The following is a 26,339-nucleotide window of genomic DNA, read 5'->3' on the forward strand; positions in this document are numbered from 1 at the left end:
CCGGGTTCCTTTCGATCTCCTGTATCGGTCTGGGTGCTAAGGCTTCCCAGGTTAACCCTTCCTCGTAGATCCTAGGTTACTGCCACCCAGTCCCGGGTTCCTTAATATGCTGCGGTTACACCATCCTCCCGGGTCCTATCCACCAAGGTATCGTAATATGATATCACCATATTTCCTAAAGATAGTCGGGCTAGGACCTGCTCCGCTGTCTCGAGAAGCTAATACCATCTTTCCGGGTTCTATTCATCCGGGGTATCGTCATCCCGGGTCCTATTTACCCGGGATATCTTAATGTGATATCACCAATGATCATGAAGATCGGGCATTTATTTATTATTAATAAATTATGAAGTTTTAATATAAAAACTAACGTTATTTTGCCACAATTCCAATTTTTTTAATGTGAATGTTCGACCAATGTTAAAATGATCTCGATTTCAATTTTTTTATTAACATTTTTCTACAGATCATGTCAAGTATGGTTTGTCTGGTACGAATTACGATTTGCGTGATTCTCGTTTAACGTTGTTTACATATTATGGTATTCGCGCGGCCAAAAAGTTTATATCATGTTTACGGAAAAATTTGAAGGTTGAGTGTTTAATTCATTGGACAATTTCACAAGCCCCCAATCAGGCCTGCACTGTTCCTGCAATTAATACGAATCGTTTGCCTACAAAGGCCTAGCAAGGAAGATAAAGAAAATATGGAAATAATGAACAAGAAATAGCTAGGCTTTTCAGGATGGAAAAACTATTGCATTGTTTTCGTTTTAAAAGAAGGTAAAATACGCACTAAAATCAGTGTTTTAAAAAGTTTGATTAAGCATCGTTTAAGTTTGGAGTGTCGTTAAATACTCTCAAATGTGATTTTTCTAAAAACCAAAATTGATTAATATTAAGACGAAAATAGATCATAAATTAGCGATTTTATTAGTGAGTGATTGTTAGGCGCAATGTTATAAATGTACAATATTGTATGGTTAAGTGTAGCGATAATGTGAATGCAGTACATATTGAAGGATTTTACAGCTAATGTTTTAAATTAGATCAATTAATTTAGTTTATGTTTGATGACACGAGATATAAAATGAATGATGAAATAAATTGAATTAGAATCTCACAAAAAATTAATGCAGTACACTTGAACTTATTATATTTATTCATTATTTACTCCGTTAATTTGTTTGAGATGACTAAAATTATATTTAAATTAAAAATATTTTTTTACGCTTAAGCTAGTAGTAATCATGCTTAAGCTTAAAAGGCTTGAAGCTTAGCTCCCACGCTTCGACATACTTCACGCTTTTTAGAATCTCGACTACAACATATTTGTGAAAATGGTTTAAATTTTAAATTTGATAATATCAAATTGTAATTTAATTGCCTTCACAAAAATTTGTAATTTAACTTTAAAATTAAAAGAGAGAAAAACAAAAAAAAAAATTTGGTGGTGGGGTAATATGGTCATTATCACAAAAATATGCACAAAATTAATCTATTATTTTAAAATCATACCAAAATATACTATATAATTTATCTCGCTAAATTATTTATCTTTATAAAGAGATTGTTTTAACTTTATAGTTTATAATTTATGCTCAGAATTATTAAAAGCACAAAAATGAATGTGAGATGGTTTCACTAGAAATGGCAGCGGGTCGGGTTCGGGGCGGGTTTGGGCAAACCCGAGACCCGCCCCGTCTCCTTTGGACCCGTCCCGCCCCGTGAACCCGGTAGGTTCAATCCGGGTTAGACCCGTTGGACCCGCCAAATTTAATATAATTTAAATTTTATTAAATAAAAAATTTAAATAAGTTAACAAATTAATTAAAAAATCATTAAATTTATTTTTCAAATTTATATTAAGAATATTTAGTACAAAAAATATTATCACAAGTTAAAATGTATTATTTTTTATTTAATTAATAATTAAAAACTAAAGAAATTTTATAATAATATATTTTTATATTAAAAATATAATGGTATATTAAAATTATTTCAACCCAAAAATATTATAAACTCAAATTATGAATAAAATATTGATTATTTAATATAAAAATATAATTATATATTGTTAATATATATATATATATACATATATATTTGATATTTATATATTAATATATATTTTTGGCAGGGCGGATCCGGCCAAACCCGTGACCTGCCTCGGACCCGCATATGGACCCGCCCCGTCGGGTCGGGTTCGATGCGGACCCGACCCATTGTCATCCCTAGGTTTCACATATCAATTTTGTTAGAAGTATATCTCTGATTTATATCACTCATAAAAAAATATTATTTTTTATTGTAAATATAATCAAAATTAATCTAGATTCATGATCTGTTAAAAATTTAACGTAACACGTTATTCTTATAAAAATTCTGATAAGTATATCGATAATCGAATCACGATATATGAGAAAACAGAATTTGTGAACCGTATAGAAATATAAAATCAAATGTGGGTGGCAAGTTGCCATTCCAACATAAATTTTTCACGAGACCAACGAGTTCACAACCATATGTATCCACATTGTTGGGGGAAAATATAATAAGAAAACCATGCTCACATTGTTGCAATTGACATTGACATCCCCATTCCGCGATCACTTAGCTTCAACACAAAAATTTGTGTGAAATTATCTCACAAATTAATTTTTTGAGATATATTTCATACTTGATTTGATACATATATATTCAAACATATTAATTTTTATGTCAAAAATATTATTTTTTACTCTAAGATCAGATTGCTCTATCAAAAATATTATAACATCGTAAAACCATCTTACAAAAGTGAGGAGAACCGCCCGTAGTTTCTAATATTATTCCATGTATTTTTTACATATTATAGAAATTGTATGGAAAGTATGTGTGCATGCATTTACGTAATCATATTTTAAAGATTTATTACACGAATATTTTTTCATGGTTGAATTATGTGGAAAAAAAACTTACTTATTTCCTTGAGTTTTTAAAAACCCTTGCTAGATAAATGAATATCTCTAATAGAGTTGTTAAAATGAGTTGACGAGACGGGTCAATCCACATTCTATCAATACTAGTCAGTTGGCATTGCGGGACAAACCTCAAATTTTTTTAGTTATATTCGGTTATTTGACCTGTAACCTACCACAACCCATCGCTTGATGGGGTGAAACGTCGGCCGCAATTTTGAGTGAGTTGAAAAATTTTCAACTCAATCCGTCTATTTAACGGGATAGGGCGGGTCAAACTAGCGGGACCCGACCCACTTTGATAATTTGTGAATAAATAATATTTTGATTATTAAAATATTTGAGTATGAAGTGGAATGGTATTAGATGAATAATATGTTTGTCTGATTGATGAATTTGAAATAAGATGATAAATTATAATTTTATTAATAAAGTTACGAGTTTATCTTTCAAAAAAAAATTAATAAATGTAAATAAACATATGAAGCTATCTAATTTTGTCATTCTACTTATGCACGGTTATTTGATTGATGCGATAAAAAAATTTATTATTTGATTGGTGTGAAATAAATAACCAATAAATAAACTTTCAATAGGTTAATCCTATCAACCTAGCCAAACATAAGTAAGAGACTTTTACTCATTGTTTAAGCTTCACCAATTTATACATATGTACATCTGTATAAATATTATATATATATATATATATATATATATATATATATATATATATTGGACAAAAATATATTATATATTTGATAATTAAAATTATAATAAGGGGAAATTGTAATTAATAGTGGAATATTATCTTGTAAATTTTTGTAAGAAATATACATATATGTTTATATGTTTGGTACTTGATTATTAGAATTATAATCTGATCACGTTTTGAAGGCACCCATGCAAAAACTTGATTCGCCCAAAATCGGGCTTAGGCCCAAGACATGACCTTACACCTAAGGCCCAAATACAGATTTTTCTAAGTTGGCCCAAATACAGCTTGCATTGATTTCATCCCTGCTGGGATTTGGGAATATAATATATAGATTTTACTTGTATTTTTTTTTTAAAAAAAAAAACAATACAAATTTATGATCTAAATTTTAAATTACATCTTGATATCTTAAGATGGTTACATCATCCCCAATTAACAATAGCGTTCCGTTATAACTACTTATAAAATATTTTTTATAAAATGTTTTTTACAGAAGATTTTAAAAATTGTATTGAAAATAAATATTCGTCCCGACAAATATTCTATAAAAGCGTTTTATAATTGATAATTAATGTGTTTGTATAACTATTTAAAAATTTATTTTATAGTTAAAATAAATAATAAGGCGTTTGACATCCGTCTATAAAAACCTTTCAATTTCAATTGACTCAAGTTTGTTTTTCCTAAAAAAATAATTAAAAAAAACATTTCAATTGTTTTTTAAAAATTATATTTTGAGAACACTTTTTTTCAAAAATACTGATTTTTGTTTTTCAAAAATCTTGTTCAAACACATATTTTAAGTTTTTTCACTTATAAAACAATAAAAAAAACATTTATAAAATTAAAATACGTGTACAGTAAACAGAGCTCTAATAGTTTCAAATTCATGATTTTTTTTTTATAAAAAAAAAATTGTAATAAACGTATCACATGACTACATCTACATATAATAATGCTAATACAATGCATTATTCCTCTAGAAATTTAAATACGAACTAATGTCGAGTTTAATGTCAAAACAAAAAAAATTAATATGGAGATACAGCACTGGTTTTTTTTTTTTATCCGATCGTAAACAAATATTTCGATGAAATTGTCGACATATCAAAGTTTATAAAGGGAAAATTGTAGTTATCAAATGAACTGACTGGTTCCATTTTTTTGTTTAAAATATATTCAAGTCTCGGTTCGATTTAGTATATTTTTTCACAATATATCTACACTTTTTAATAATACATTGGTATAAATACTTAGAATAACTATCTTAATCGTTTTAATAGATAAAATAAATAGTAAATGTTTGCTAAATTATCTCCCCATTTTTGTTTAAAATTTTATCGATAATTCAAAAATATATATTTATTTTTTAAAAAAATGCTAGGCATTTTCAGACAATAATATAGTCAGGAAGTATCAAATTAGCTGTGCAACTATATCTCTCATGGCTAAATCATAGGGATAGAATTAATGTTTATCCATCAAAAGACATGCAATTGGATTTTATAGAAAAGCTCGTCTAGAATTCTAGATCCACAAGTAATCTCAAACAGGATGATTCGAACATGATGCACTATGAAAAAAAAGCTAGAACCCGAGCTTTCGTAATTCGAGATATATTACGCTAGGTGTGTTATATCATGAAAATTTATTTTTCGCCCCATGATTCAGACTTGGTATCGTTATGATTATAATAGTAAGCTTATTGTTATTTTTATGACATAAAAATCCGTAGTCGCTATTTTTTGGTGAGCACTGGATAAACCTCAGACAAATTCAATAGTATGCAAATCACTCTAGTCAGGTAAACCGCACTAGGCAAGACTTGTGCGACATTTTATTCCAAGAAATTGTTGGAATGAGAATCAAAATCTTGACATCTGGCCAAGTACTCACATACTCCACCAACTAGACACCTCAAATGGAAGTCATCGCAGCGCATACGAGTCACAATCGAAATCCGTCCCACGTTTTTTTGTTGACTGCAAGATACGTGAATAACAAATGATCCAAACTCTCGCGCATAAATCACGTATTTTGTCCAGAACAAAAGATATAAACACTCACATAACAATGAATGGTTTGACAGTACCACTGAATTTCATGATACGCGAGGTTTCCAAGGTTCAAAAAAATAGTTACACTTGATATACCCCCAAAGTCTTAAGAGATAAGAAAATGATGAGGCTATCCTAGAGGCAACCTACTGACCGAACCCGAGTCACACACGAGTTCTGAAACGACCCTAACTCTATAATAAATAAATATGCGGAAATATTTTTTTTTTTTTTTATTTACTTACTAAATAAAATATGTACATATATGCCCATACATATATGCACAGAATAAAAATATTTAAAATGAATAAACAATTAAATACTTAAATAAAAATGCATTCTTAAAAATATAATAAATATCTGAGTCAAACATTAATTAAAAATATACTGCATAAGTAAATAAAAGTTTGCATGCACTAAAAAAATTAAATAAATATTCTAGACCCTCAATCACTGAAAATAATAAAAGTGTATCATGCTGACAAGAACAATCACATGCATAGCGACTCAGAATATTTCACGGTCACGGGGCCACTGCATGCATGCTCATACGTCCTCGCCTCCGGTGGGTACAATGTCATCCTCAGCGTACTCACCTGCATCATACCAGTGTAGTGAGCCTAGAGGCCCAACATGCTAACATAACAAGGGTTTAAAATAATTTAAACCAACTTAATACTAATACATACATATACATGAATGAGCATGCTTAAAAATTACATAACATAACTTACTTAAATAAACATAATACATAACATAATACATAACAATATTGAGCAATTTATTTTCTAACATAGCATGGTTGTATCCGTAGTGTAACCTTAAATCATACATTAAATACTGATCAGCGTGGAAACCTACGTACGTGGCCGTGACGAATCACCTCTTAAATTGGCAGTAAACTGCCCTTCAATCATATGGGGACGAATCCCCCTTAAATTGTCACACTACTTCAACTTCCAACATAAAATATTTTTATTGCTCAACTTAAACATTAAATCATGCATAAAATATTATTTCATGAATGCATGTACTTGAATAAAATGTGTGTCCATCATATATATTTAATTTAATTTCTTATTAACATATAAATATTAAAATAACTCAAATGCATAAAAATAATTAAATATATAATCAGGACACATGCAAATTTTCTCATGGATGGTCCTGGACTGCTGGCCCTAACACTCAAGCCCATTAACTTAAAACTGGCCCATTAACATACTTAAGCCCATTATTTCAAACTTTAAAGCCCAAATAATTATTCTAAGCCCAATTAAATTAATAAAGCCCATTAAAATTACACTAAGCCCAATAACACTTAAACTGGCCCATTGGGCCCAAAAACCCAAAGACTGGCCCATTAACTTTTATGGGCCCAAAATCCCATAAAATAAATGGACTAACTTAATTAAAAATTTTAAAAGTCCAAATAAAATTATTTGGGAGTCCAAATAATTTTATTTCAATTTATTTGACTCAAAAACACATAAATTGTAAAATACTTTAAAAATAAAATACTCGAGCCCAATTTAAAATAACCCGGACCCGGACCCACTTAACTTAACCCATATTATTTTTAGACCCGACCCGGACCCAAGACCCGACCCGGACCCATCAGGAAACCCTAGACCCGAACCCTTAGTCACCCTACCCACTCTCGGCCGCCGACTCGCGTGTGCAGCAGGCCTTCCCGGCCTGCTGCAGCCCAGCTCCGGCCGCCGTGGCCGGAGCCCCGCCGGCAGGACCTCCCCAGGGTCCTGCCGGTTCGAACCACCCCCTGGTTCGAACCCCATGCGGCCTAGACTAGGAGCCCGAAGGCCCTTCCCGTCAAGCCCTAGCCTGCGCAACTCCTGCACCCTTCTCGGAAAAACCTTTCGGCCTTGGTTTCTAGCCCTCAACCCAACCATGGCCGACTCACCTAGACCTCCTAGGGACCCCGTAGGACCTAGCCAACAGCCCCTTTCATGCCATGGAGGAAAGAAACGTGAGCATGAACTATACTTGTCCAAAAACGAAAGCATGAGAGGAAGAAATCGAAAACTTGCTGTCAAAAAGTTTATATTCTGATGTTACCCACTCACACTCATACATGCACTGATATAGATTTGAAAAGTAGAAAGAAACATGCCTTAACACCGTAGATAATGATTGAATACGCGTAGGAAGGACTCCGGGACGACGGGCGACGATAGCTTGCTTGGAACCTTGAAAATCGACCTCCTAAGGTGCTAAAGAGCTGAAGACCGATTGGAGAAGAAGGTGGGATGAAGGTGACGGCTGATGGGGAAGAAACAATCGGCTAGTTTGGTTTTTAGGGTGGATTAGGGTAAATTTTGTATTAATTAAGATATAGGTTAAATAATAAAATAAAAAGGTTTTTTTAAGATAATTAAAATACAAGTTAACTCTTAAATAAACCTTTAGAAAATCTGATAATATAAAATAAACTCGAAATAATAATTTAGGGGAATTTTAAAAATACTAAAAAGTCAATATTTTGACTAATTTTGGATAAAAATGACTCCTAAAATTAAATAAAATTAAATACTTAAAATTTTTGAGATAATAAAACTCAAAATATTATTTTAAGGCTCCAAAAAGGCTCATAAAATAATTTGGGTGGAAAGTTGTCATCTCGTTCGTCCTCGGTCCCGTCTACGCGATTAAATAATAAAAATACTAAAAATCATAAAAATCACTAATTATGATTAAATGCTTAAAAATAAATTAAATCATGCATAAAATAATTCACCTAATTATTTAACCCATAAATCATAAATTTAAATAATTAAATATCCTAATTATGCAGGCGGATTTATGTAATTAAAAATACCGGGTGTTACAATTCTCCCCCCCTTAAATTGAATTTCGTCCTCGAAATTAAAGTACTTACCCGAACAACTCCGGGTAGCGAGTCCTCATATCCTCCTCGGTCTCCCAAGTAGCTTCCTCCTCCGAGTGATTCAGCCACTGGACTCTGACCATCGGTATGACCCGCGTCCTAAGCCTCCGCTCCTCTCTAGCCAAAATCCGCACTGGTCTCTCCTCGTAAACAAGATCTGGTGGCAACTGTAAGGGCTCAAAATCCAACACATGCGACGGATTGGAGACATATCTCCGAAGCATGGATACATGGAAAACGTTGTGCACTGCCGCTAGCCCTGGAGGTAGAGCTAAACGATAGGCCAACGTGCCAACTCGCTCCAAGATCTCGAATGGCCCTATATATCTCGGATTAAGCTTGCCTCTCCGTCCAAAACGCGCTACTCCCTTCATAGGTGACACCTTCAAGAATACGTGATCACCTACCGCGAACTCCAAATCGCGTCGTCTGGCATCCGCATAACTCTTCTGCCGACTCTGCGCAGTCCTCATCCTGTCTCGAATCTGCGTCACGATGTCAGCTGTCTGCTGCACAATCTCCGGACCCAACAAAATCCGCTCACCAACCTCATCCCAATGCATCGGAGATCTGCATCTCCTCCCATAAAGTGCTGCATATGGAGCCATACCTTTAAACGACTGAAAGCTGTTGTTATAGGTAAACTCCACCAATGGCAGTCTAGTCTCCCAAGAGCCCCGAAAATCAATGACACAAGCTCTCAGAAGATCCTCGAGAACCTGGATCACTCTCTCAGACTGACCATCTGTCTGGGGATGAAATGCTGTACTGAACAGAAGCCTAGTCCCCATAGCCGTGTGCAGACTCTTCCAAAACGCAGATGTGAATCTCGGATCTCTGTCTGACACAATAGACACTGGTATGCCATGCAGTCTAACAATCTCTCTAATGTAAAGCTCTGCATACTGTGTCAAAGTATAGTTAGTCCTCACCGGCAAGAAATGAGCTGACTTGGTGAGTCTATCCACAATCACCCAAATCGCTGTACACCCTCTGGCACTCCTCGGTAAGCCAACCACAAAGTCCATCTAATGTTCTCCCACTTCCATTCCGGAATGGGAGAGGTCTAAGAAGTCCTGCTGGACGCTGATGCTCTGCTTTGACTTGCTGACAAGTCAAGCACTCTGACACCACTCTCCCGATGTCACTCTTCATCCCGGGCCACCAATACGATAACTGTAAGTCTCGGTACATCTTCGTACTTCCGGGGTGAATGGAGTACGGAGATGCATGAGCCTCTGCTAGAATCTCGGCTCTCAACTGATCAACGTTCGGTACCCACATCCTCCCACGGTACTGAACGATGTCATCCTCCACTGTATACAAGAGACTACCTCTGGCCTCATCTCTCTGTCTCCATCGCTGTAGCTCCTCATCAGTGGACTGTCCCTCTCTAATCCGATCTCTCAAAACTGGCTGCACCGTCAACACTGACAAGCTCGGTGCATGGCCGCTCGGATAGCACTCCAAACCAAATCTCTGAATCTCGGTCTGTAGTGGTAACTGTACAGTCAAACATGATACCACTGACGACTTCCGACTCAAAGCATCTGCTACTACATTAGCCTTACCCGGATGGTAGCTAATGTCACAGTCATAGTCCCTTAACAAGCTCAAGCCATCTGCGCTGCCTCATGTTCAACTCCTTCTGGGTGAAGAAGTACTTGAGGCTCTTGTGATCGGTGAAAATCTTGCACTTCTCGCCGTAAAGATAGTGCCTCCAGATTTTCAACGCAAATACCACTGCTGCAAGCTCCAAATCATGCGTCGGATAGTTCTGCTCATGAATCTTCAACTGTCGCGACGCATATGCGATAACTCTGCCACTCTGCATAAGTACTGCGCCCAACCCAAGCTTGGACGCGTCGGTGTACACCACTAACTCCTCATGTGGCACTGTCATAGCTAACACCGGTGCTGAAGTAAGTGCATCCTTCAGCTGATCAAAGCTCCTCTGACAATCTGGACTCCAACTATACTTCGCGTTCTTCTTGGTCAGGAAGTCCAAGGGTACTGCAATAGAGGAAAAACCCTTGATGAACTTCCTATAGTATCCTGCTAAACCCAAGAAACTGCGAATCTCTGAAGCATTCTTCGGAATGCCCCAATTCTGCACTGCCTCAACCTTAGACTGATCAACTGCAATTCCATCTCTCGAAATAATGTGGCCAAGAAATGCCACCTGCTCAAGCCAAAACTCGCACTTGCTGAACTTGGCATACAACCGATGCTCCCTCAAAGTCTGCAATGCGGTCTGAAGGTGCTGTCTATGCTCCTCGATGCTCCTAGAATAGATCAAAATATCATCAATAAAGACTATGATGAACTGATCCAGATATGGCTGAAAGACTCGGTTCATGAGATCCATGAAAACCGCTGGAGCATTGGTCAACCAAATGGCATCACTAAGAACTCGTAATGCCCATATCGTGTCCGGAAAGCAGTCTTGGACACATCTGCATCCCTAACACGCAACTGATGGTAACCAGATCGCAGATCGATCTTGGAGAACACTGAAGCTCCCTGCAACTGGTCAAACAAGTCCTCTATCCTTGGCAGTGGATACTTGTTCTTCACTGTGACTCTGTTAAGCTCTCGGTAATCGATGCACAGTCTCATACTGCCATCCTTCTTCTTCACAAACATCACCGGAGCTCCCCAAGGAGAAAAGCTAGGTCGAACAAAAGCCTTTCTCTAACAAACTCCTGAATCTGCTCCTTCAACTCTTTCATCTCGGTAGGAGCAAGCCTGTACGGTGCCTTAGAGATAGGCACGGTGTCTGACACTAAGTCAATACTGAACTCCACCTCTCTCACTGGTGGAATTCCGGCAACATCCTCCGGAAAGACATCCGGAAAGTCACGAACCACCTCTAACTCTGATAATGATCTGCTAGATGGTTCTGAAGTCGTGACAATACTCGCTAGAAACCCCTGGCAACCCCGTCCCAACAACTTCCTCGCCTGAATATAGGATATCACCTGAGGAATATCACTGCTCTGAGATGCATGAAAAGTGAACGGGTCGCCCCCTGTAGGTCTCACTGACACTGATCTCCGACGAAAATCAATCGAAGCTCCATTGACTGTCAACCAGTCCATACCCAAAATAAGATCAAAACCACTCAAAGGCAAGACTACTACATCTGCTCGAATGGAGTGTCCCTGCAGCTCTAACTCCAGTCCACGAATAACTTTCGAGGTAGACATAACCTGCCCTGACGGCATAGTAACATCATACCCACTGTCACTACTCTCAGGTGTGATGCCTACCGCCTGATAAACTCCAGGGAGATAAACGAATGCGTAGCCCCTGAATCTAGCAACGCAAACGTGGAGTTGCCTCCAACTAGAATTCTCCCTGCACGCAGAAAATTCCCAACAGATTCATACCACTTCTAATTTTCCCAAACGAGTCACTACAAGTTCTTAATTCTAATCACAAGTAAAACATGCTTCCTATTCTAACATGCAGTTAAATGACCCAAATAACAAGAACTTCAAATTAAATACTAAATCTTTAACCAAAGGAGAATTATTAAAATACTAGGGATAGGATGTACCGGTGATCAAGGAGGTGTCAGGATCGACCTCCTCAGCCTGCATCACGAACACCCTACCAGCGGTGTTCTTCTTCCTGGGGCAGTTAGCAATCTGATGCCCCGGCTCTCTGCAGTGGAAGCAAACTCCTGCTCCCAATAGGCAAGGTCCCGAATGCATCTTCTGGCACTTCGGGCAAGTGGGATGAGCTATGGCATTAGGGGCCCCGCCCCTCTGCTGCTGCTGCGGCCTCTGCTGCTGTGGCCTCTGCTGCTGATTCGGGCCCTTAGCCGGCCCTGTATACTGCTTCTTCGCAGGTGGCTGCGAAGATGGTCGCTGATACCCTGTCTGCACAAACTGCCTCTTACCCTGCTGCTCTCTCTGGATCGCTCTCCGACCCTCCTCAGAACGCAAAGCCCTGCTGACTGCAGACTCATATGTAAACACGTCTGCCATGCGCACGTCATGCCTGATCTCAGCCTTCAGGCCCTCAACAAACTGTCGCAGCTTCTCCTGCGGACTATCAGCAATCATGGGGCACAAAACGACAGCCCCTCTCAAACTGGCTTATGTACTCCACCACAGATCTGTCCCCCTGACGGAGACTCATGAACTCTCGGATCATGCGACTGCGCACATCCTCAGTGAAATATTTGGCGTAGAAGATACGCCTGAACTCAGCCCATGTCAGAGTAGGTAGATGGACTCCTCGTACTGCACCCTCCCACCATGAGGCTGCATCGCCTCGCATCATGTATGTAGCACAGCTCACCCTGTCGGCGTCTGTGATCCCCATATAGTCAAAGATGGACTCCAAAGATCGAATCCATCCCTCAGCCACCAACGGATCGGTGGTCCCCAGAAACTCCTTAGGCCCCTTCTTCTGGAACCTCTCGGCGACGTCCTCCTCGTGGGACAGTCTGGGACGGGCTGCCTGCTGCTCCAGCAAGGCAGTAATACCCGCCATCATCGTGGCACTGGCCTGCTCCAGTGCTGTCATGGGGTGCTGCTGAGGTGGCGGTGGAGGTGGAGGTGGATGTGGAGGTCTCCCACGTCGATTCACCTGTCTGGGAGGCATTCTGCACCACCACATATTTATTTACGTAAATCGCCATGCATAACTAAGTGTTTTAAAATTAATGCTAACTTAAATTCTAGAAATTAAATCATGCTATAAACATTTAAAACTTACAGACCGTAGCGTGGATTTCTGAGCTCGCATAGCAGTGAGGACCCCTCCGAGGACCGTGCTCTGATACCAACTGAAACGACCCTAACTCTATAATAAATAAATATGCGGAAATTTTTTTTATTTTTTTTATTTACTTACTAAATAAAATATGTACATATATGCCCATACATATATGCACAGAATAAAAATATTTAAAATGAATAAACAATTAAATACTTAAATAAAAATGCATTCTTAAAAATATAATAAATATCTGAGTCAAACATTAATTAAAAATATACTGCATAAGTAAATAAAAGTTTGCATGCACTAAAAAAATTAAATAAATATTCTAGACCCTCAATCACTGAAAATAATAAAAGTGTATCATGCTGACAAGAACAATCACATGCATAGCGACTCAGAATATTTCACGGTCACGGGGCCACTGCATGCATGCTCATACGTCCTCGCCTCCGGTGGGTACAATGTCATCCTCAGCGTACTCACCTGCACCATACCAGTGTAGTGAGCCTAGAGGCCCAACATGCTAACATAACAAGGGTTTAAAATAATTAAACCAACTTAATACTAATACATACATATACATGAATGAGCATGCTTAAAAATTACATAACATAACTTACTTAAATAAACATAATACATAACATAATACATAACAATATTGAGCAATTTATTTTCTAACATAGCATGGTTGTATCCGTAGTGTAACCTTAAATCATACAATTAAATACTGATCAGCGTGGAAACCTACGTACGTGGCCGGGTGACGAATCACCTCTTAAATTGGCAGTAAACTGCCCTTCAATCATATGGGGACGAATCCCCCTTAAATTGTCACACTACTTCAACTTCCAACATAAAATATTTTTATTGCTCAACTTAAACATTAAATCATGCATAAAATATTATTTCATGAATGCATGTACTTGAATAAAATGTGTGTCCATCATATATATTTAATTTAATTTCTTATTAACATATAAATATTAAAATAACTCAAATGCATAAAAATAATTAAATATATAATCAGGACACATGCAAATTTTCTCATGGATGGTCCCTGGACTGCTGGCCCTAACACTCAAGCCCATTAACTTAAAACTGGCCCATTAACATACTTAAGCCCATTATTTCAAACTTTAAGCCCAAATAATTATTCTAAGCCCAATTAAATTAATAAAGCCCATTAAAATTACACTAAGCCCAATAACACTTAAACTGGCCCATTGGGCCCAAAAACCCAAAGGACTGGCCCATTAACTTTTTATGGGCCCAAAATCCCATAAAATAAATGGACTAACTTAATTAAAAATTTTAAAAGTCCAAATAAAATTATTTGGGAGTCCAAATAATTTTTATTTCAATTTATTTGACTCAAAAACACATAAATTGTAAAATACTTTTTAAAAAATAAAATACTCGAGCCCAATTAAATAACCCGGACCCGGACCCACTTAACTTAACCCATATTATTTTAGACCCGACCCGGACCCAAGACCCGACACGGACCCATCAGGAAACCCTAGACCCGAACCCTTAGTCACCCTACCCACTCTCGGCCGCCGACTCGCGTGTGCAGCAGGCCTTCCCGGCCTGCTGCAGCCCAGCTCCGGCCGCCGTGGCCGGAGCCCCGCCGGCAGGACCTCCCCAGGGTCCGGCCGGTTCGAACCACCCCCTGGTTCGAACACCATGCGGCCTAGACTAGGAGCCCGAAGGCCCTTCCCGTTAAGCCCTAGCCTGCGCAACTCCTGCACCCTTCTCGGAAAAACCTTTCGGCCTTGGTTTCTAGCCCTCAACCCAACCATTGCCGACTCACCTAGACCTCCTAGGGACCCGTAGGACCTAGCCAACAGCCCCTTTCATGCCATGGAGGTAAGAAACGTGAGCATGAACTATACATGTCCAAAAACGAAAGCATGAGAGGAAGAAATCGAAAACTTGCTGTCAAAAAGTTTATATTCTGATGTTACCCACTCACACTCATACATGCACTGATATAGATTTGAAAAGTAGAAAGAAACATGCCTTAACACCGTAGATAATGATTGAATACGCGTAGGAAGGACTCCGGGACGACGGGGCGACGATAGCTTGCTTGGAACCTTGAAAATCGACCTCCTAAGTTGCTAAAGAGCTGAAGACCGATTGGAGAAGAAGGTGGGATGAAGGTGACGGCTGATGTGGAAGAAACCAATCGGCTAGTTTGGTTTTTAGGGTGGATTAGGGTTAAATTTTGTATTAATTAAGATATAGGTTAAATAATAAAATAAAAAGGTTTTTTAAGATAATTAAAATACAAGTTAACTCTTAAATAAACCTTTAGAAATCTGATAATATAAAATAAACTCGAAATAATAATTTACGGGAATTTTAAAAATACTAAAAAGTCAATATTTTGACTTTTTGGATAAAAATGACTCCTAAAATTAAATAAAATTAAATACTTAAAATTTTTGAGATAATAAAACTCAAAATATTATTTTAAGGCTCCAAAAAGGCTCATAAAATAATTTGGGTGGAAAGTTGTCATCTCGTTCGTCCTCGGTCCCGTCTACGCGATTAAATAATAAAAATACTAATAAATCATAAAAATCACTAATTATGAGTTAAATGCTTAAAAATAAATTAAATCATGCATAAATAATTCACCTAATTATTTAACCCATAAATCATAAATTTAAATAATTAAATATCCTAATTATGCAGGCGGATTTATGTAATTAAAAATACCGGGTGTTACAAGTTCAACTGGAATCATAAGAAGCCACTTGATAAGTGGTGGATCAATATGTCGAACCGTTCAAGTCCAAAGATGATCCCAGGGATGGATACGATGAACCCACCTAAAATGATTCTCTTGTAATATAAAATATACCTATAATCACATATAAAAAAAATATATACTTACATTTAGAATAAACTTAAAATATTTTTTTCTCAAAAAAATAAAAAAAACTTAAAATATTTTGTAAGAAATAAAAATTTTTGTTTGTCTAAATTCAGAATTGGATGCAAGTGGGCCTGACTTTCAAGAAGCCCGAAATTAAATTTTGACTCACGCCACCTTTCTCTCTCCATGACCCAACGGTACAATAAGTTGTTTCTTTTGAAATTAATCTCAAGAAATCCAAGAAACATTCCACCACTCGCAGATAATTGCGCTTTTAGAAAGCAAGTCCTAAGGAATTGATATATAATCATATAGCTGTAATCTTTATAGACATTGTATGAAATATATTAGGGCCTCTTGTCTTTGCCCCACTCATTGAGGAAAAAAGGCAAGCAACAGAAACACATTTGTCGGCACCACGTTTTCACTCTTACAAGGTTTGTATCTGTCATCATCGTTTCAACGAAAGAGATCTTTTTATTGTTTTTTTTAATGATTTACGGTGTGTCTCTGAAGCCATTGGTGCTGAATCTTGAGGGTTTGTGTTTCCTAGTTGTTATCAACTTGCCTTAATTACTGTTTTGTGTGGCGTGTTGTGTGCGTGTGTATTTACGTGGGTTGTGTGTGTGACCGTTTGTCTTTCCATTAATTAAAAGAAGTGATTTTTTTATTCTTGGGGTTCTCGTTGTTCGGTTTGGCTCTGTACTTCAGATTCTTGCGGTGTTTCTGCCGAACGTTATACTCAAGAAACAAGAACGCGAAAGGGGTAAAAAGAAGAAATCTTGAACACTGGGGCGACCTTTTCTGGATATGGCTTGTTTTGGAGGGATGATTCGTTCGTGGGTTCTTCTGTTTTCGGTTGTTTTTTCTGCGTTGCAATTTGCATTGGGAGTCACCGACCCTCGTGATAGTAAGCCATTGGTTCAGATTTTCTATATTAACTGGTTTCACTTTGTTTTGTGTAAAATGAATCTTTCTTCTGAATTGGAGTGTTTTCTGTTTGCTCTGTATTGTTTTTTTTTTTTTTTATTAAAAAGAGCAATAATTCGATGGTTAATTAATTTAATACTGATTGCTAATGGAAATTTTCGTCTTATATTTGGAATTATGTGTCGGTTGTGCAGTATATAGCATATGTTCTTACGGCAATTTGTTCTGTCTTGAATGCTTCATGTCAGTTTTTATGCAATAAATAGTCTGTATACTTCTCTGGGTTCCCCGCCTCTTCCCGGATGGATTTCCACTGAAGGAGATCCATGCGGACAGCCAAACTGGCAAGGCGTGCAGGTGTGTGAATGCGAATATAACTTCAATGTAAGATATGTCCTTATTTCCAATCATGATGTTTGCTAATTTAACTTTTATGTGAATAAAATTTCTTGTCTCTGATTGGTAGAATATTGTCTGGTGCAAATTTGGGTGGAGGATTGGGCAATGATTTGGGATCGTTTGCCTCAATTATCACGATGTGAGTTAATTTCTATTGGCTTCCTTTGTTTCTTGCCTCATTCTTTGATAATGCTATTTGCATAGGGTTACTTTATGGACGAGTCTTCAATTGGACATTGTTTTCTTGATTAATTTATAGTGTTTTTACATCATTGAATCAATTTTGTTTGGAGATTAAAGATATTGGATTTTCCTGTAAAAGCAGAGATTTAAGCATTAATAACATTGGAGGCATTATACCATCGAACTTGCCAATCACTCTTAAAAATTTGTATGTTTCTGATCTCAAACTGCTTATTACATTATGTTGCAACTCTTTCTGTAATTAACGGCTAATAATAACCTCCGCCCCACCCCCCCTCACCCAAATCTCCACGAACTCTAGTTCTCTTTCAGATAATCAGATTACAGGAAATCTTCCAGATACTTTATCAATTTTGGGGCAGTTGACTGATTTGTAAGTTCTGTTCTCTCTCTAGTCATACTTTTTCTTTTCTTTTCTTCTCACAGGGTCTATATCGATTCCTAGTTTAACTTAAAAGTGCCTTACTTTTCCAGGTTTTTGAGCAATAATAAATTAACTGGATCGATTCCTGATGCCTTTGAACAGCTCAAGGAGTTGGTTAACATGTCAGAGTTTATGTACTTGAAACAGAATATCATATAGATAAACTTAGACGTTCTTTGTTTGATTTAAATCATGTTGCCGATGCAGGGATTTGTCAGGGAATAGTTTAGTTGGCCAGCTGCCCTCTTCGATGGGGAATTTGTCATCTCTGACCACCTTGTAAGTATAGTTTTTGAGTGTTGAATGCGGTCCTAATATTGTATTTTCCTATGCTAATATTGACTGGTCTGTATTGGATTACAAGAGTTTTCTTCATGCCATAATTTCTTGTGGAACGTCAATCAATTATGGAAAAAAAATATAAATATCTGAGTTGATGCTTATTTCCACCATATCATTCTGAGTATCCGTGGCCCATGTTATGAACACTCGAATGTTTGCGTAACCTGCTTGTTCGTATTCAGTGAATTTCAATGAGAGAGGCAGGTTGTACTGGTAAAAGGAATGTTTAGCTAGTAAATGAAATTTTGCAACTATAATGGAGTAGTCCACCATAGAAATCTTCTTAGTCTCGAACAGAATGATTTTATCCTAGAAAATTTTTCACAATACTTGCTCATTTGCATTCTTTTTGGCATTGTGAAGATTAACATTTTCTTTTTACCCTCGTCTTCTTGTTGTTTCTAGGCATTTGCAGAACAATCAGCTCTCTGGAATGCTGGATGTTCTTCAAGATCTTCCTTTCATAGATTTGTACTGTAGTTCTTCATTATGTGATAGTTTATTATTTTAAAAGTTCACTTGTCTTTACTAGATTTGTTACATTCGGCTGCTTTTTTTTTCTCTTGCACCCTCCAGAACCATAGAGAATAACCTGTTTTCTGGACCTGTACCACCAAAATTTTGGATTACTATTCCCAATTTCAGGTGAAACTTTTTAATGTTAATTTCTGTAGTTTGTCCTTTTTTGCAGTTTTAGAGCTCCTATTTTTAACCTTATTTGAGATTTTAATAAGACCCTCCCTTTAAATGGTGCAGAAGCGCTAAGGCAATCCTTTAACACTACAGATAAATACCTTCTCCACCATCTCATCTCCTTTGTTATCTCCTTTGGAAGGCGCCATCTCCTTGGTCAGCCTCCTTCAGCTAATGTAAATGGGGCCCATCGAGCATCTCGATTACCTAAGAACCTGGTGGGAAAACGAAGCACAACACTACTAAGCAAAATCACAATGGATACCTATTGTTGGGTTGTGGTTGCAGTAGCAGCCCCTTGCTTTTGGGGCGTATTGTTTTCTTCTTGTTCAGAGAGACGCTGTAAAAGAAAAATTTAAGGTGAGATCATAGCGCAAGAATCAAGAGAATGGCGGAGAAGCATGGTGGTCATGACTGAGACTCGCAAACACTGATAAATCTTTCACAAAAGCCTATTGATATCCAAAGCTTATGAGAAACGGTCTCTAGAATCAACCTCCCCCGTAACTTTTTACTCTTTCCTATTCAATTTATTTTTTCCCATTTTCTCCTTCCAATCAACTAGAATTTTATTCTGTCGCCAAATCAGTGGCCCAAGGACACATACGCTCGGTGGAAAGGAACACAGTATAGGACATCGACAGGATTCCGGATAGCGTTATCTCTGTCAACCAGCGCACCGTCACTTTTCCTACGTTAGTGTCCGCCGTAAAAAAATTCCCGGTAGACTCCAATTTTTACTGCTTTAAGCCCAAAGGAATCCGAAATGCTTCTAAGACGTATTAGGCCTCTGCTAAATTTCTTTCACAATTGCATCTCTTCAAACAATATACCGGAACAGCTTTTCTCAAGAAAATTCTTATCGGCAAAGGCATGCTAGGCCACAGTTTATAGAGCTCAACTTCCTGATTGGACAAAGGGTATGCATCTTATGAAATGTAATCTTGAACTTTTTGCTATCTCTGGGATGTAATACTCTGCAAATCGAACTCGTTGTTTCTTTTCATGTTTGTGATTTGTTTGTTTTCTTGTGATTCAATTGGTTGATATTTTACAGAGTCCTGTTTAATTTGGCAGAAAGGCTTCTTTTCTACAAAAATGTTGAAATGGACTGATCAAATTGCATTGTCTCTAATTTGCTTGGTTGCTCGGATGTTGTTTATTCTAGATATTTTTTTATTTTTGCACCCTTCGGTCTAGATTTAACTTGGTCCATGCTTAACGGTAAACTGTGGGTAGCTGCCCTCCCTAGACAAGATTGTGTTTAATGTGCGTTGCTCTGTTCCTCCCTCCATCTTCAAATGATTCCCAAGAGAAAACCATGGTCCTTTATTTGATGTAATGTATTGTTTGTGTTCATGTTGCCCTTCTCATGAGGTTGTCAACGCATCTCTAGGTACTGGCAGTCAAGAAACTGGAGCAGTCTGCTTCAGCGAATCTAAGTGACAGCGAGTTCCTTGAGCTCGTGACAAGTATCTCAAAACTTCAGCACCCAAATATAGTTAAACTTGTCGGTTACTGCCTGGAGCATGGACAGCGCTTGCTTGTTTACAATTACTGCCATCATGGGACACTTAATGAGGCGTTACACCTGGATGACGAGATCAAGAGAAAGCTTTCATGGAATACCCGTATGATTCTGGCACTTCAAGCTGCAAAGGCTCTAGAGTACGTTCATTTTGGCGAAAACTGAATGTGATTTTGACAAGAAAATTAGGTTATTTGATTTAAGAGATAATTTTCCTGGTTCACCTGTTCTTGAAATACCCATTTCAGCCTCTTGCTTTAAATCCTTTGATCTTGCCCGGTTTCTCAAAACAAATCTTCCACTGCCCACTTTTTACTCGTTATTGTTTGGAGACTTGATTGTGCTGTTTTATTGATGAAGATATTTGCATGAGGTCTGTCAGCCACCCGTCGTACACCGGAATTTCAAGTCTACAAATGTGTTACTAAATGATGATCTTTCTGTACGAGTTTCTGACTGTGGCTTGGCTCCTTTGTTATCATCTGATCACATGACTCGGGTAATATCTTGCAGTTATTTTAATATTGTTTGATATTTTCATCGATGTTAGAACGATGCAGTCATTATTCATGTTCAGATGTTGGCAGTACTCGAATTTGCATTGATGCTAGTGTTTTTTTTATCAGTTGCAAGGTTCTGGTTACGGTGCTCCAGAACTCGAGACAGGAAGCTACTCTCAGCAGAGTGATGTTTTCAGCTTTGGAGTTGTGATGTTAGAACTTCTCACTGGTCGAAAATCTTATGACAGGTTATCACATATTTATACTGATAGCTAGAAACTGGATATTCTGAGTATTGCTACGTTAAACTCTACCTTAAAAGAGGACAACCTCATAAATAATCTTCATCCCGAAACAGATTCCGTCCTCGAGGATCACAATATTTGGCTAGATGGGCATTGCCACACCTTTATGATATAGATGCATTGTCAAGAATGGTCGAGCCTTCGCTAAAGGGTGCTTATCCATCTAAATCTCTCTCTCGACTTGCTGATATAATCACGCTATGTATTCAGGTATATTCCCATTTCCTTTTCTTATACTCCATGGATTGGTTTTAAGTGAGATTGCTCAATAATGGACTCAAGACCTCGTTTCATTTTATTTGTTGTTTGGGCCCGATGTCTAAGGTTTCGTTTGAACATATACGTAGTGTTGTGTAAGTTTAACTTCAATTATTTTTTTAGACAAGATTTTTGTAAAATATTTTTTTAAAAATTGTTATCTAATTATAGTTTTTAACGAACAATTTATAGATGTTTTTACAATGGAAGACAAAGGATGAATATTAAAACAAAATTACTTTTGAATTATTAAAAAGTTCTTATATAATATTTCTCCTAACACATTTATTTTTAAAACAACTTTTAAAAATGTTTATAATTTTTTTTTTAAAAAAAAAACACTTTTATAAAAACGTTTATAATTACTTGTCGAATAAATTTGACAACCTTTTAAATCGCATATGACATGATGCCTAGGAAACTTGGGATTGTATTGATCGACATTTGAATTATGGTGATTGTAATTGTGAATTTTACGTGTTTTGTTTCTTTTCCACAGCCTGAGCCGGAGTTCAGGCCACCGATGTCTGAGATTGTCCAAAAGCTATCGCACTTGGTATCGAGTGATCGCTGAGCAGCGTTTGAACGGGTCGAGATCGGCAAGAATCTTGAATCTGTATGCTGTTGGCAATTACATTATTTTTGTTTTTTTTTTTCCATGTTTAATCATTAGCTTCTCAACCTGTTGCTTTTCTGGCGTGCATGTATATTTTTTAAGGTTTGCTTCAAATGAGTGGTGATTTTATGTAATCATATGTTGTCTGTAAAATAGCATTGTTAGTCTTTATTTTTTGGTGTGAGAGGAAATTATACACTGTATTTTCCCATTCGCATCTGTATTCAATGATTATTACATTGTTTTTTTCTATAATAATATAGCTTGTATAAACAAAACAACTGCTGCTGGCTGGGTTGAAGGATAATTTATGTAGCAGGGGAAAATAGAATTTCGACACTGCGGGTCAATTAACAAGGGGAAAAAAGAAGAAAAGTTGCGCCAGTCTTTGTCTCAATCTGCCCTGTGGCTCTGGAATGGGTGGCCTTTTGTGGAGTAAAATAGCGTCAAAGGTCTTCTAATTTGGGTTCAACGTAGTTTTCATATGAAACCGGTTAATTGATGTAATGTTTCGGAGATGAGTTTGATGTTTTTACTTTATTTATAATATAAATTAATTTTTTAAGTATAATTAATAATTTTTTTTCAAGAGTTCGATGTTAAATGAGACTTCATCAAATTCACAAAATTTAATCGTAAAAGTGTTTCACGTTATTTACGAGTTGAGAATTTTCTAGTTAAGGGCTAGGGAATGCATTGGGTGGGTTCACAAAATTTAAATTCGTGGACAAATTCATTTGCACCAAATTGTGGGTCTTCTTGAGGCCCATTTTCTTGTGCACTAATTGAATTCCAAGTGGTTCTCGTTAAATAAATGTACTTCAAAATGGGGTGTTGGACCAAACTATCATGTGGCATTATGATACCCGTGCTGGTTGCGTCAGAATTTTTTTTTTTTTTTTTTTTTTTTTTTACTGGATGCGTCCGAATTTGATTAAAACAAAATGTTAACTCCATCATTTCGTAATTGTTTATTTATTTTTTCAACCACCGTTTTTTCGGTGAGTTCTAATAAATTTTTTGGTTATTTTCAAATTTCTTATAAATTCTTGCTACATTACTATTTCGTAATGAGCAAACTTAGTGCAACATGCTAGAGGGATTACGGGGGTGTTCTTGGAGGACTTTAGCTACTAGTTCGTCTGATCGGAGTCGCGCTGTGAACTACAAAACCAGTTAATTAGTTTTCCTTTTTTTGCGCTACTCAACGAGTGCTCAGCAAAAGGGGGGGAAGGGGAAAAACAAGGAACAAGAGCTCTTACAACGCATCTGAGATTCTAAAAAAGGAATGGCCGGGAGGGGATATACAATCAACATCTTACTAGCAGCTCCGTTGTTGTCCAGCCCCCATTCCGCTCTCGCTCGCCGACTACCTAACGGGGTATCGGATACTTCCATTCGAAGGGGTGGTCTAAGTAAAGCCAAATAAAAACCTACACCCTCGATGGTAACATCCGAAATAAAGTGTTGGTAAGAACTACGTGATTATTTGTCAAGTGTTCACCAATTCTACTAACTTACTGTTCGGATACTTCGTAAAAGTTTCGAAGCTTCATTAATTGTGCGAGATGCATCGTGCGTCATTGAGTCATTAACTTCAAGGGTTTATTGCACCAAACTCTCCTGTTAAATATTGAAAATGCACATTTCTCTCTTGTGAAATTTTAATAGGTATCTCAGCCTAAGCTTCTGTAATAGTTGCACGTTTAACATTTGTCACGACGATTTTGTTAAACACGCGTTGTTTTGACGCCAAAATAACTATTTTTTTTTATAATAATTAGGATTATGATATGAAAATGACATTTTATTATTGTAACAATTTTCATATCTACTCAAATACATTACCCACATTAGGATATATAATTTTTCTTCACAAATACACGTGATGTATTTGAGTAAATATGAGAACTACTACAATAAAAGAATGACATTTTCGTACTATAGACCTAATATTGTAACAGATACCTAATATTATCAAAACAATGGTTGATTAGGCGCTGTAACAACGCTTGTTCAATAACTCACTGCGTCAAGGGTTAAACATACAACTATTACAAAAAAGTAAAGGTTAAAGTGCATATTAAAATTTCACATAAAAAAGTGTGTATTTTCAATATTTTACAGAGAAATTTGGTACAATAAACTTGTAACTTTAAATAATCAACCATAAAGCAGTTAGAGTGCAACAAATCAAATAAATAAATTTAAGGCACCAGTCCTACCATCCTACAAATAGAAGGTTTAATTAGCATGCCTACTAGATAGTTGTTTCTTAAAAATAATAATCAGGTAACAACTTTCTGTTGTCATTATACTAAAAACGTTTAATGGAGGGGATAAATCATTGATTGATTACTCATTTTTATTATATATAATGTTTGACTGAAATTTTACAAAAATATTTGTAATATACATCATTATCTTATCTAAATATATTGTTGATTTATGATCTTTATAATATATATATATATATCGTCTCATCCAAAATCCAAACAATATATAAAATGCATGGAATTCTCATTGGCTACACTGCTGGGATGAGAAAACCATCGGGTATACATTTGTTTTGTTTTTTTAAATCTAATTTATATTTTCACAAAAAACAAAATCAATATTTTTTCCTAAATTCATTATTATAATATTATGTTATGTATGTATAAAGTTTTTTTTAAAAAATTAATTGTGGTGGATTCATGTGCATTCTAAATCCGCGTGTTAATGCAGACATCTCACGTCTCTATCCGACATACAATATAATGTTTATGGAACAAACACGACAATCAACATAGTATAAAAAGGTTGGAAATTTAACTAATAATTCGGTGAAGACTTCAGACCAAGATTAATTACAAATTTTAAATATTGATTTAGCACTAACCGAAATTTCCATGTATTTATTAGGAGACTGGTTCATTCCTAACACATTATCTATTATGAACCACGTCATCATCACTGTAAAAAATATATAAACTACTATCATGAATGGTACAATTTTTTGCTAAAAAAAGTTTTTTGGGGATGGAGGTCTTTTTTTTTTTATTATTAACAAGTTGAGGCCTAGTTATGGAACTATTTTATTTTTTATTTTTTTGAAAGGAGTTATGGAACTATTAGAGACCAAGAAAAGGGAAATTACACATAGCTTCTCTTAAAAATAAAGAATGGGAAAATAAACAAAAGGTGGACCATGTTGTGAAAAAGTAAAAATTTACGGTAAAAAGTAAAAACTCAAAAACTCAAAATTTATCAAATTCTACACTTTATAAAATTTTTCTCTCTTCACAATTGTGTTTTTCTACACAAATGGAGAGACCTATTTATAGATCTCAATTGGAGATTAGTCAAAAATTAATACATCATTAATTACATCATCACACACTAATTTTCAATATTTTACAACTCAATTTTCAACTTTCAACCTTCAACATTCAACAATAAATAATAATATATATTTATATATATTTTCAACACTCCCCCTTGTGATGATGATCATGATAGAATGACTATCTCCATTACGTGTTGTATACTGCCTCGTTAAAAACCTTACTAGGAAAAACCCATTGGGACAAAAACCATAGTAAGGAAAAAAGAGTGCAGCCACGTAAACTCCCCCTGATGTCAACATGAATGATTCTTCACATATTTCGTAGATTGCGCATCCCAATATTATAAATGTGTTTTCTGAATATCGCCGTGGGAAGTGCCTTTGTGAAGAGATCGGATGAGTTCTCACTTGATTGAATGTAACAGATATCAATATCTTTATTCTTCTCCAGCTCTTGAGTGTATGCAAAGAATTTAGGAGGAATATGTTTAGTTCTGTCACTTTTGATGTATCCTTCTTTCATTTGGGCAACACATGCGGCATTATCTTCAT

At 36.4% G+C, this 26,339-nt stretch overlaps 1 pseudogene; it reads left to right on the forward strand.

Moving 5' to 3' along the window:
• The first annotated feature begins 17,070 nt into the window (after positions 1 to 17,070).
• On the forward strand, positions 17,071 to 22,423 carry LOC140890309 (protein STRUBBELIG-RECEPTOR FAMILY 3-like; annotated as a pseudogene).
• Positions 22,424 to 26,339: the final 3,916 nt, after the last annotated feature.

The sequence above is a fragment of the Henckelia pumila genome, chromosome 3 (assembly GCF_033568475.1).
Source record: "Henckelia pumila isolate YLH828 chromosome 3, ASM3356847v2, whole genome shotgun sequence".
NCBI classification, from domain to species: Eukaryota; Viridiplantae; Streptophyta; class Magnoliopsida; order Lamiales; family Gesneriaceae; genus Henckelia; species Henckelia pumila.